Source organism: Rhea americana, unplaced genomic scaffold (genome assembly GCF_003343005.1).
Source record: "Rhea americana isolate MKP2758 unplaced genomic scaffold, rheAme1 scaffold_16, whole genome shotgun sequence".
Taxonomy (NCBI): domain Eukaryota; kingdom Metazoa; phylum Chordata; class Aves; order Rheiformes; family Rheidae; genus Rhea; species Rhea americana.
This window is the reverse complement of record NW_028185705.1, coordinates 4240088-4252237: the sequence shown is the minus strand read 5'-3', so window position 1 is coordinate 4252237 and position 12150 is coordinate 4240088. Positions and strand designations below refer to the sequence as shown.

Here is a 12150-nt window from a genome sequence, read left to right as displayed (position 1 = left end):
AAAGACAGCAATTCCTACACCGTAAAGTCTAATAAAGCTTCCACCAATTGAGGCCTCCAAAGCAGTTTGTTCAACTGAAACCAAAGGCCAGTTGGCTGGGTCCAATGGCACATGCTGGCCCCAGACAGTCCCCGGGGAGGACCACAGCTCATTGGGTAGCCAGGGGCTACAAGAGGCAGCTGAAGGCTGGAGAGCCTGGAGAAACGAAGCATGTGGCTGAGGGGAAGGGCAAAGGAGGGAGGAGAACAGTTAATAAATTGGTTCTGATAAACCGAAGCCTTTAATGATCTACCCACACACTCAAGTTCGATCYGGCATTGACAAATTGATGCTCTTAATGATGCACCCACACATTTGAGTTGGACACTCCTCTCCTACAACTTTCATAAAAATAGCCTGCCGGGTTAAAGAACAAGAAACTCATAAAGCTACCACATGAGGCAAACTCTTACTACTCCATAACCAAAACCTCCTCCCCCATCGAGTCTTTGCTGTGACCGCCAGTGCATTTTTTTCCTTCTCTACTCCCATGTAGATTCCCTGAAGGCTAAATAAGAGGTGTTGAGAGGCAGTAGCTCTAGTACAGCTGAAGTACAGTCAATCAAACCTTGAAACATGAATCTGGGCTTCATTAATTCCAGCAATCACAAAGTTTTTATTATCACTGTATTAATCAGAATAGGAAACCTATTAATCTGCCTCCAACAAAAATTAATCATCTCAATATTGAACAGATTAAAAAGACAAGCTTTACTGTTTCACTGTCGGAATCTCAAAGGCAGAGGCACGCAGCTCCAAGCATCTGCGGGGCCGCTATGGAGGTCTCCAGATCACCAGTGGGAGGTCAGATTGACCCACCCTGCCGAACCGGGACCAAGACCAGCAGACTGCTGCTGTTTTCTTGCTGGGGGACACATCGACTTTTTTTTTTTTTTTTTTTTTTTTGCTGGCCAACAATAAAATAGCATTAGCCAATTTACATATACAGACACACAGACCAATACACCTTAGGATTACACCTGACATGGCAAATTTCAAAATCTGAGCAAGGGTAGAACTTAATCAACTTTCACACTTTCACATTAGGATGTTTATTAACTGCACTGAAACTACAACATACTACTTTAACCATTAACTTCTTGAAGTCATGTGGAACAGAAAACAGATTTAACTTGCGCATTGGTGCCTAAAAGACCGCTCCAAAACAGACAACTGTACGAAAAGTTGTGCCCATGTATACATATATACAAAACTGTTTTTAAGTGACTGTTTTAAATTAGACTAAATCTGTGCTCCACCAATTAAGCTTTGAATGCATGACTGATACCTTTCGCTATTTTAAACAGGCAGCATAATAAATGCAAAAAAATCAAATATTTTAGTGAAAATACTGGGAGAGTTGAGACATTAATTTTGCCATATACAATCTGTTTTCASAGGGATTTAAAAAGCATTATTGCCACTCTGGGTACACTGAAATAAAGATGAAACCACCATTCTTTCCTGTTTGCATATTAACAAATATGTGCCTTCTTCATATAGACCAGCTAGCTGTCGATACACGAATCTGCTAGAAACAATACAGGCTGCCGAGAGAAAGCAAAGCCACGAAGTAGATGCATTTGTACACAGAGTAGTGCATTCTAACAGGTTGCAAGTGGAAACAAAATCCACTGCTTTCTTGTTTATCTTCCCCTTCAGCAATGCCCAATTTCTGCAGGTGTCTGGGGGGACGGGGTGGAGCAGCTGCAGGCTCCCCAGGGCCACTGCCTAGTGATCGAGCTGTTTACCAAACACCACCATGGGCAGCAARATAGAAAGAAAAAGATTAGCCTAAAAAAAGTCTTCATTTCTCAGCAGCTCATTTGCCAGACACAGGTTACCACTCTGTGGAACRTTCAAGGAAAAGAAAACAAAACAAAAACAACAACCACAACAAAATCCCCTGTGGGACTATTCCCCTCATCCTTATTTCTACCTGCAACACCTGTGTTTGATTGCAGCTTGAGATGCTCAGCAATTTCCTAACATCCTTCACCACAGACGTATGTCTTCACAATAAACAAATAATACATATTTTTTTTAATATATTGCCAGTAGAAACACACGCCCAAAGCAGCTTTCCAAGATCACTAAGGCAGCTTACAGGGTGCTTCAGCTGGGATCTGCCTCAACCCTCGTTCACGGTTCGAGCGTTTCGTTGCAAATAGGACACAGCTCCCGGTGACGGGGGCTCCTCAGAAGCTGCCATGTGGCCTGCACAGATGTTCCTTTTATTCCCGCGTCCCGTAAGGCTGCGTGGCTATCTTGTGTTAAACAGATTACGCAAGTAGAACATTTGATTTTGCAGGTTCCCCCCCCCTTTTTTTCCAGCAATTGTCTAATTTACTCAACTTCTTTTCCTCCTCCCCTCTCCCCTTCCCAAACACTACAAAAAATAAGTAAAAATGAGGCAGAAGCAAGAGAGGAAAGTTTCTGTTCTAAGATYAGGATTTGCAGAAATGTTCAGCATTTGCAAACAAAGTAGACATTTAGAAGACCAAAGCTCTTATTTTGACACTAAAATAACTATCGCTTTAGGTGCCAGCTTCTTTAAAAAAATTAATCATATCCCAGTAACACCAGTCGCTACAAGTATCATAATCTCTCACCCTTATTTAGATGTCCAAATGAGAATTGAACTTTTTCCAAAAAAAGCTCTAACACCAATTATGGGTGCTAAGCATTTGAAAATCCTTGAAAATCTGGCCTTCAACTCGGTCACAAAGAAGGGGCTTAATTTCCCGGCTGTCAGGCATCCCAATCAACAACTGAAGTCAATGGGATCTACACAGTACCTTATTAAAAAGCCTAAGAGGCCCATTAAGCAACTTCAGCTAGAGCAAGACAACCTAGCTGTACTAAGACAGCAGCTATACACAGCCACTTTGCTCTCATGCTTAATTTGATTAATCATTTTGGTATTACCCCCAATTAGAAAAGTGCCTAACAGGAAAAAATAATCAAAAAACTGCTCAGGAYTCTAAGATGAAGCAGAAAACAGCAGCTACTGAATGCGCGACAGCTTAGAACCTCTAGCATTTATATCAAATAGAAAATTAAAGCCAAAAAGTCGTGGGCTTTTGGGCAAACGTGAAGATATTGATGTTTCGTGCAGATTTCTGATTGGATTTTTTTTTTCTTTTTTAATAACTGAAACTGAAATCCAGATGTTTAAAGTTGGGAAGCAAAAAGTGCTTTAGCCATATAAACACATAAAGGTGAGACAAAAATTCCTGATGAAATAGAACGATGCTGACGCGTTAAAGCAAAGCATGTGCACCCTCTCCCCAGGAACAGGGTGGGACGGTATTTTTTCCCCTCTGCGTGCCAAATCAGGTAGCAGCACAGGAGTTGCCCAGAGTTCTCTCTTTAACAAGTGACAAACTTCAGCAAAAAATTCCTGGGAACAGCCTCTTTCTCCCAGCAGGAAAAACAAAAACAAACAAAAAAAAAACAAACCAAGAATCACGTCCTCTCCATTCTGGAAAGCCAGGCAGCGGGTGGAGATGCCAACCCGGACGGCTCYGAAGGCACCATGCCCCCCTCTCCCTACCCCGCCAGTGGCACCCAGCACCCCTCGGTATGGGATAACACTAGGGCAGGGCACCTGCCCACTGGGTTTTATGTAGCTATCTAGTGGCTTAGCAGCCCTCCTTCATTTTCTTGTGCACAGTAGTAGTAATTGTCATTCAAGTTAGTAAACTTTACATCTCGAGGGGAAAAAAGGGTATGGGGGGGGGGATCAACTTGCAGATGTAATGGATACAAGTCAGCACATCCCAAAAAAGTGGCAGTGGCATGAGATGTGCCTCAGGCACTGAGCAAACAAGTACCCAACCATGTCCACTTTCATATCGACTGCTGCAAAGAAAAACATAAGGAAGGGGGGGGGGGGAAAAACACCAGTTCATACAAACTTTTGACAGAGTTTATGTTCTGCTTTTTACTTGGCGAGGAAAGAGCAAAAATATAGTGCCAGCTGGTTGCCTGCAATGACATTTCGGACAGCAGGGCCCAGACTCTCAAAGCACACTTCAACCAATCACTCCTACCGAAATCATTGGGATTTTTAATGTTTAAACATTTTACAATATTTAAATGCCTCTGGGAATCTCAGCTTGAACCTTTACATCAAGGACCGTGTTCCTGCCTGTTGCTTGCACAAGGAACCCAAACTCAGGCCACTCTGATCCAAACGACACTCCAGGATATTGCGGAGCGGCTAGAAACACTGCAGTTTTCCTTCACACCCCCCCAGCTGGCAATGCTGGTGCTTTTTAGTCCAGCACGCGCATCCAATCAGCTCTCCGCCCTACCTTCTCCATTTCCTCCCTGAAGCTCACTTGCTCAGACGTGGCCAACACTGCCCAACCTCTGTTCAGATCTCCAAGCTGCAGATATTAAATCCTCAGCAGTCACAGATTAATTGCGAGTTTACACAAGCTGCAAATCTTGCCTTTTTCCCCTCCCCTCCTTTTACTTTTTAGCCAGCTGTGTGACAGWACAGCCCAAACCAAACAGTGAGTCAAAGCCATCCCTGAGACAGCAGAACCGAGCATGAGCATCTGGGAGGTACGTCACCACCTCCAGATACAATCCAAATTTGGGCACGCACAACTGGCTCTTGTTTTAATATATGGACTCGATCACCACCGACACCCAGGGTTTCTGAAAGCAGAATCCAACGCAGTACTTTGAAGATCGCTAACTTCACACGTGGGTATTTGCACCATACGTAGCGGGCAGCACCCACAACGCCCTACAGATGAACATACCAAGCCACACGGTATCCTGCCATGTTCCACCAGCTGCATCACACAAAGACACTCAGTTTCAGCCTAAAATTCAAGGAGAGCAGTGAATGTTTGGATTTTGACAGCAAAAAAGAAYATTCACTAGTGTACTTTGCTAGTTGCGCAGTCTAAACTTGCAAAGTTAGTCACATAAATACGACTGGACTTGTCTGTTACCAAGGAACAAAGTGCTGTCTAGTGGTTAAAATCAGAGGACATGATTCAGGAATGCAACCCTTTTCAAAGAAGAAGTAAAGCACATGATTAAGWGCTGCTGAAGTCAATAGGCTGATTCAGAGACCAACTTTTGGAGCAATGGATAGATAATATTCCCCACATTGCCATATGGCTTTCAGTCAAACTTCCTAGAACCCAGTATTAGCAAATGCTTCTACCACAGCTTTGGGGAGGCCAGTTTTGCTTTTTTCCTTTTTTAAGCATACTTCTGGGATGACTTTCACCCATTCTGAGTATCTGCTTTGCTCTCACTAGGAGGGAGAATGCCTAGCTGTTAAAATTAAYGCAGGGTGGTGCAAAACTCAAGTAATAATTAATATGCTCAAATGAAAGGTTATCTAGGCATACAAATTTATTATAATTCAAATGCACTTTCTGCAGCGCTGCTTGGGTGGCACTGAGCAAAAGGTGCGCAAAGCTGCTCAGCGCTACAGAAATGAATTGCAACAGCCAAGGAATCTTTGCAAGCAATCAGGACGACATTTGAAAACTTACAAACACGCTGCTTTACGACYGAGAAATATTTCACTTATCCCGCCAGCTCCCTATTCGCCCTTACAGCAGGATCTTTTGTGGCAGGCTCTCTCCCGCTTATCCTTTTCATCGACACCGCGCACAGAGCGGAGCCACTTTGCCACGGCCGCGTCAGGACGGGCGACAACGGCGCAGCCACCGAAAGCGAACCTCCCCGGCGGCGCGCTCTCCTGCGCAACGCACGAGCGAGCCGCGTCCCCACGGCTTCCTCATCTCCTGGGAAAGCCCTCCAAACAGCACCTCCTTCTCCCCAGCGATTTTCAATCCTGCCAATGCAAACGAGCAGTAAAGCAAGCCTTTTAACAAGATCAATGCCCACCTATCAGCAGGCAAGCTTTAGCAACTTGGTTGTAGTTTTTATTTGCAATACAGTGGGGAAAACGGAGGGGAAGGGGGGAAGGAAGAGAGGGGATGACCACTGGCAAAGCCAGATTGCTTAAGTGCTCTCTGCAAGSAATCCTACTAAATAATCTACTAATTTTGGAGATTTCCTAGTATTTGCAAAGGCTGAAAAGTTATTCTTTACATTTAGTCATGAAAAAGCAGATATAAAACAAAAGCCCAGTGAATTTTTGTTTGCTTTTCAAAACACTAACAGTACAGACAAAGCATAACATCATTTTTTAAGCAGTTTGAAAACACCCCGTCACTTCCTACAATTAAGTAAATGTAATCACAGGGCTTAGTCAGGCCTTCCAGCCATCTTGTCTTTAAGGAAATGGGGAAAGAAGGGGCGACACAATACACAGTAGTTTTTCTGGCTCTTAAAGTGTTTCTCCTTATTCAATATCTAAATTAAATCAAATGGAGTATACTAAATAAGCCCATAAGACATGGTGCATGATGCRAGAGTCTTAAAATTCTTATCTATTGAGCACTTCAGCTTAAAGGCTGATGTTTTATGTTCCCCTGCAGTGCACGGGGATCCTGCTGGTTTGGCCAGACTATGAAAATAAGCTTCAAATGACCAAATGCAACTGCAACTTTAAAAGTAGGAACCAAACCAGACACAACAAACCACAGAACAGTCAGCCTCACTTGTCATAATTCATGTGTGTGGAATTCRACTGCAACAGCATTTACTGAGTGCTAAATTTCCGTCACTGGCACATTCCACGCACAACGTCAAGTTTTGAAAAGTTGCTGATAAGACCCTCTGATTACAAGTCTACAAGTTGCATTGTTAATAATATATATATACACACACACATATATATACACACATACATTCACACACACACACACACACGTGTGTGTAAATATATATATATTTATTTATTTATATTTACTCCCCCATGCACACAGCTTGACCTGCCCCRTGCAAGCCTAGGTGAGTAAGGCAGACTGGGGGAGCACTGACAGCAGCAGATGCATGAAGTTCTGTAAATTTTACTGAATTCCAGAGTTTCGGATTCCTTAAATCAAACTGATTCTTACATTACTGAGGAGGGCCCAGCAGGCCAAAGCACACACTCCTGCGCGGATTGCTCACCTGCCGGTGCCCAGGACGGTGAGCACGCGTGACTACGCTGCTCCGAGGAGCCGGCTCTGCCCACCAGGCCACCGCGTCCCACCACATCCCAGGTGACTTCCCCTTGCCCCCTGCCAAGCACCTCSCATCTCATCCCCTCCCACAGTGCCCCAGACGACTTCCCAGACCATCGCAAGTGCTTTGCAAAGTGCATTAAGTGCCAAGCCTTGATACCGTGCTTCAGAGCCTATGAATATCAGCTTCCTACTTACAAAATGCAAATAAAAACCCAAGTACAAGACAAAAATCCAGCATGTACCTTCCAAGTTTGGATGTTTCTCCTCCTGAATACACACCTAATTAGAGCATAATTGTGTGTTCAATACCATTTTACATGTCCTATTACAGGGGCATTTACTGTAAAGAATAGTTAAGCAGTTTAAATATTAAAATGTGAGTAAAACTTTTGTCAATAATAATGACATAAATTAATACTGGTAGTTAATTAAGAATGGTGGTATTTTCAGATTTTTTTCGAGGCTTCTTGTTACTAAATAATATAATTAAGTATTCAGCTCTGCTAGATGATCAATTTGGTTTTTATTGTTCAACTCCTCTGCCCTACAGTTGGCATCTCTGTCCATAGAAACAAACCACACAGCGCACCTTACTTCCTCAGACGGAAAGCTCTGCAATCATCATCATCATCATCATCTAAGTATATTTGGATGTCCATCTGCCAATCTCTCTTTCTGCTCATTGCTTTTCAGCTTGTGCATGTCATGCAACAGTTTTGAATGTAACAAATACCTCTCTAGGCAGGGCAATGCAAAAATCACATTTCCTCTGGACCAGACTACACAGTTCAGAGGAAAAAAAAATAAAAGAGGGAGAAGGAGAGACAGTCACTCAGTGCAGCACAGAGCTGAGAGGAAAAGACAAGGTGAAGTTGGGATTAGGATTTTTTTTTTCTTTTCTAAAAATCAGCAGGAACTGGGCACATTTCTCTCCAGGAGCATTTGCAAAACCCAACTTAATGTTGCTGAGGGCAAGAGGAAACATTCAGCTTTAGCCAGCATCACTTGGCACAAAGGGAATTTCCTCCCATCAGCAGGGAAAGGATCAAAACACATTCTGAGAAGAAACTCTTCAGAGAGGTAGCGAGAAGTAATACTAACATCATAAAATAGAGATCTCTTCACAGCAATGTGTAAAGGAGCACAGAGAAAAAGAGGGGAAAAAATAATTGCACCAGCCCCTAGCAGTACCTACAAATACTTTCAAAGCTCAAACCAATTACTTTTGAAATTAAAACAATTTTACAAAACACTACTACTACAAGCTCACCTAAAACAGTGAGAAGTCTCTTTTATCATCTTCATCAAACACAAAGCCGATACGCTAACACACAGAATCAAGGCAAAACAAAGTATGTGGGCCGGCAAACTGAGTGCCAAGTTTTACCCATGTGAATTCAGTAATAAATGCTTGGAAAATGCGATTCCTTAACTTAGTAATAGCAGCTGTAGCATTCAAAGATACTCTAGTAATTACTAGAATGCTTGCTGAAAAGCTAGACAGAAGCTAACATCTTTCTTACATTAACTACACATTCACTACAAATTAAAAGAGCCACAGGGGGAGAAAAAAAAGGTGTGTGGGGGGGGAGGAAAAACACAACATACACAGGGAAAACAATCAGGCAAACAGATGTTTAAAGAAAAAAAAAATCATTTCTGCTATGCAGTGGAAGCCAAAATGACCTGCTGCCAAAGGTGCTCTACACCGCTAACTTCCCCCTTGTCGTTGATGTTCACAGCTTCTTAAAATACAAAGCAAGTCACATTTTTTTTCATCTATACATCTGCAAGTTATAATTTCATATGAACACACAGCATTCCAGATATTGCAATAACAGAACACCTTAAAATCAAAAGAAATGCTGTCTAGTCATCTGAGACAACAGGAAAACAAGCAACGATGCAAAACATAGTTGTCTGCTACTGCCTGAGGGACTCATGGATTCAGCAAGTGGACTGGCATAAGGATTRTATTATCAAGGAGTGTTCTATGCTATTTTATTAACTGCCAGTGAAATGTCTATTGCGTTGAATGTCTGAAAAATACTCTAAAAATATCAAACTCACCACCACCAAACAAACTACAAACTAATCTGCTTGACTAATCCCATCTTATTATCAGCTGATGTTCCCCAATAACAAACCGTTCTGGAAACGGCGAATGGATGATGTTCTCAGAGACGGGTAAGAGAACCACTTTGCACTAAATATAAAACTCAAGGATACATTGGAAAGAGAAGCAAAGTCCGCACCCAGACTAGGGAAGTAGGTACACGAAGAGAAGTTATCTGTAAAATGTGCATCACACTCTCCTGGCTCTCTTCACACCACCCCCTTCGCATCCCTACTCCCATGCACCTTCACTGCTATTCCCACACTTCTCTCACTGCCCACGTCCTGAACATATTTACGTTGTAAATATCCATTTGGATGTATTTTTTATCCTTGTGGCACAAGGGAGGGGGCTGGTTTTGAGCTTTATAAGGCAATAATCTCACCATGACCCCTCTTTTCTCTTTCCCAACAGCATTGCAGGGGAAAAAATTGCTTGGCCCTCAACTCAATCTTTCATCCACTCAGGAACCAGATTATTGCCTAATAAAACTTCACTGCAAGGCAATTAAAAATTAAAGGGATATTTCCCTTCCTACATAACGATTTGTCACAAATCAGATCTAAATCCAGATTGACTGAGGTTTATGTTATCTTCCTTCTTTCTGAAAATCAGGCAGAATTTTCAGTTTTTTTTTTTTGTTTGTTTGTTTGTTTTTTTGCAGTCCTTTTCAATCCTAAGACACACAAAATTTCTCCTTCAGTTCCCCACATCTTACTTCTTCATTGAGATGGAATAACAGGTGAAAGGCAGCTGAGCCAGCAGAAATCTTCCCACTGTCCTTCGGAAAACAGGCGGAAGAGTCCAAGTAGTTGGTATGATTCAGAACTAGTGGTAGAAAAAGGACAAACGAGATTACAGCAACACCGAGGACTTCATCCAAAACCTGCATCCAAAGAGACTCCTTCTAACATATGGTGGAAATGTGACTTTCTGCAAATATCCTTTGCAGAAGCCAACTCCTCTCCTCCACCCAAGATAAGTCCAGTAGCTCTAGTAGAATGAGCTGTTAGAAGTATTAGTGACGATAGGCATCAGCCATGATACAAATTTCAATCCATCTAGTTAATGAGGAATCTGTCATCTAGTTAACACAGCCAGACCCTCTAGAGAAATTAAAATCCACCTGTTTAGACTCCTCACTAAGACATATGCTGCCCATCTTTGAGTACGGTGGCTGCTTTTCCGAAACATCGTGCCCTGCTTTCCCCTTGCTGGAAAGGCACTACGCGGCTTCACCAATACAAAGGCACCCGAAACAGAATCGCACTGGAAAACATAGCTTGGAAAGAATGCGTTAGCAACTTCAATCCAAATATAAAATGCATTTAAAGGTCATAATTTGCATATCTACATCTCATGTTTTTTTGTTGTGTATTTTCTTTTATAAATTGCTCTATCCAGGAAGGTGCTGAGCTCTTCTGAGAATCACTGAGCACCCTTAGCTCTCACTTAAAATTTTAACAACTTTTAGGACTACTCACTACTTTGCAGGGACAGCTCTGCAAGGCATTCTAGAACCACAGTAATACACACATAATACTTTCTTTAAAAAAAAAAAAACACTCTTTTCAGAAAACTAATTACAGAAGGGACACAACCTTGAGAACGCACAGTTACYATTAGCACACACTGACATCACTAGGCTGACATGGGAGTTTCACTTTCTTATGATTTACTCATAGTTGTGGATTCAGAAAAATAGCAAGCTGTAACCAGTCGTAACAGGAAGAGCTCAAAAGGCCATGAGCTCCAAGCACCCCAACTACAGCCTTCTTCCACGTCATCCTTCTGTTAGCCTGGATCAATAGCTGCCTAAAGGAGTGTGTGCCAAAACGTGCATCATTGAAGACTGTACACTGATCTCTTAAAATTTCATCATAAAACCCTAACCTACAAAAATCCCACGAAAAGTGCTGTGTGCTCCTTGGAAGGATACTTACTGCAAGCCTAGTGGGTACAACGAGCACTCTTTAACTACAGCAAAAAACAGATTTTGAAACACTAAGCTCTTGCTTCCTGCACAAAATTAATTAAAACAGCCAATCTGTGCTGCTCTTCAGTTTGCTGGGGAAAAGATGAAATGGCTAAATTGATATCAAGGCTGAGCAAAGACTCTTCTCAGCAAAGCCTGAAGTTGCTGCAGAATTCTGAAGAAAAACTCTGCTATTCTGCCTTCTCTCGAGGTACAAAAGGAAACTCCATAGGTGGCTGAAAATTGCAGATACAAGCCTATAGCTCTGCCAACTTGTATAAAYGTGTTTGCAAAAATCAATACATTAAGAGTCAGGTTCATGGTGTAGAGCTGAACATGGCTTTATTAGYGTTAGCACCTGACTGATGATTGACACAAACAATACACCACCTACAAAGGCATTACGCAGACCCAGATGTGTGGGAAACTCAGGCTTTCCAAAAATTCTCTGTAAGATCTTAGATGTTTTCCCCACATTTCAATTAAAAAAGAAAAAAAAAATCAAGGTTGCAATATCTGTGGTAAACATGATCTTTCCTTTCTGTGGCATCCAGTCACATTCCTCATGAAAGTTAAGAAAAAGTTTATTCTGGACTAGCAACAAGAACTTTCCACAGAAAAGCATGTCCTTCCTAGCACAGACACCCTTAGCAGACAAGGGACGAGAGCACCTGTGCTCGGGAAGAAGCAATGCGTATCACTTTAGAGGCTCTGCATATTCAGTTTCTTCAAGCCCCCCCCCCCATACACACTTAGTTAAACTAGGGAGAGGTCAAGARTGAAGAGAACACCGTGTTCTGGTGAGGACTTAATCTATCACAGTAAAAGCAATGAAAACCCCCAGATTAAGTTCATGAAGTCCTCTGGAYTTCCCAACTTAGTCATGGGGTCTTTACGAGAAATGC

The 12150-nt window shown here is 42.3% G+C and overlaps 1 protein-coding gene across 3 annotated transcripts in view; it reads right to left on the bottom strand.

Moving 5' to 3' along the window:
• The window catches only part of FOXP1 (forkhead box P1), a 336874-nt gene extending 326867 nt beyond the window's left edge, over positions 1–10007 (bottom strand). For 2 of the 3 annotated variants that reach the window (XM_085300062.1, XM_085300063.1), the window contains exon 1: positions 9989–10006. The gene's annotated coding sequence lies outside the window, so the exon portion shown is untranslated. Of the gene's footprint in view, positions 1–9988 lie in introns of all 3 variants that reach the window. The other variant, XM_085300061.1, reaches the window with a different exon arrangement.
• Positions 10008–12150: the final 2143 nt, after the last annotated feature.